This window comes from Triticum aestivum, chromosome 5D (assembly GCF_018294505.1).
Source record: "Triticum aestivum cultivar Chinese Spring chromosome 5D, IWGSC CS RefSeq v2.1, whole genome shotgun sequence".
NCBI classification, from domain to species: domain Eukaryota; kingdom Viridiplantae; phylum Streptophyta; class Magnoliopsida; order Poales; family Poaceae; genus Triticum; species Triticum aestivum.
Window position 1 is genome coordinate 569,749,225 of NC_057808.1, and position 1,700 is coordinate 569,750,924.

Genomic DNA, 1,700 nt, shown 5'->3' on the forward strand with positions numbered 1-1,700 from the left:
TTCAAGGGCCGCCTAGTGGTGCCATGTGCAGAGAAAAACCTGGATATGACACAGGAAGTTATGAAAGAAGCTCATGATACGCCTCTGTGTATCCATCCGGGTAGTACAAAGATGTACCAAGATATCCGTCAGAGATTCTGGTGGACTAATATGAAGCAAGACATTGCTCGTTATGTTGCTGAGTGTGACGTTTGCCGTCGCATCAAAGCAGAACATCAAAGGCCTGCTGGAACTCTGCAACCTATCTCTATTCCTGAATGGAAATGGGACCATGTTGAGATGGACTTCGTCACTGGATTTCCCAAATCGCAGAAAGGTAATGATGCTATTCTTGTCGTCATTGACCGGCTTTCCAAAGTTGCACATTTCCTGGCAGTCAAAGAAACGATCACTGCTAGCCAGTTGGCAACGCTCTATATGTCCAGGATTGTTTCACTCCACGGTATTCCATTGGTTATCAGCTCAGACCGTGGCAGCTTATTCACTTCAAGATTCTGGGCAAGTTTCCAAGAAGCAATGGGAACTCATCTGTCATTCAGTACTGCGTTTCATCCTCAATCGCAAGGACAAGTTGAACGCGTCAATCAAGTTCTCGAAGACATGCTTCGAGCTTGCGTTATTTCCTTCGGCAAGAAATGGGAGGAATCTCTCCCGTATGCTGAGTTCACTTATAATAATAGCTATCAAGCTAGTCTGAAGATGGCCCCCTTCGAAGTGTTATATGGACGAAAGTGCCGAACCCCTCTGAACTGGTCAGAAACTGGGGAACGTCCACTCTTTGGTCCGGATATTATCCAAGATGCCGAAGAACAAGTCCGCATTATTCGCGAGAATCTCAAGACTGCTCAGTCACGTCAGAAGAGTCAGTATGACCGTCATCATAAAGACATGGTCTATCAACCTGGCGAAAAGGCTTATCTTCGAGTCACACCTATGAAGGGTGCTCACCGATTCGGGATCAAGGGCAAACTAGCTCCTCGCTATATTGGCCCATTCACTATTCTCGAAAGGCGTGGAAAAGTGGCATACCAACTGGAACTACCGCCGAACCTTTCTCAGGTTCACGATGTGTTCCATGTGTCACAGCTCCGCCGATGCTTCAAGGATCCAATCCGAGCTGTGGATCATGGAGTGCTCGAATTGCAGCAAGACCTCTCCTATAAAGAGCATCCGGTCCGCATTCTCGACCAAGCTGAACGCCGCACACGTCAGAAGGCGATCAAGTTTCTCAAAGTCCAGTGGTCGCACCATTCTGAAGATGAGGCCACTTGGGAACGAGAGGATCGTCTGCGCGAAGAATACCCCGCACTGTTTTCTTCTACCTCCTAAATCTCGGGACGAGATTTCTTGTAGTGGAGGAGATTTGTAACACCCTGAGAATCATGCTACAGTAACCCCCTGTGATTAAGCTAATCATGTTGCTAAACAGGGCTAGACCACATTTAAACCACACCCTTGTCAAACTCCTAGTTCAAACTTCAAATATAATTAAAGTGGAAAATAAAAGTTTTCAAAAATTCAAACAGAAATGTTCAGTGGGTTCTAAATAATACACTGGTAATTATGGTGGAGAAAACACATTTTTATAAAATGTCTAAATACTTTTAAATGAAATAAAACAGAAAAGGAAATAAACAAAAAGAGAAAACAGAAAACAAAACAGAAAAAGAAAGCAAAAGGAAAAAGGCCCGCTCCCCCCC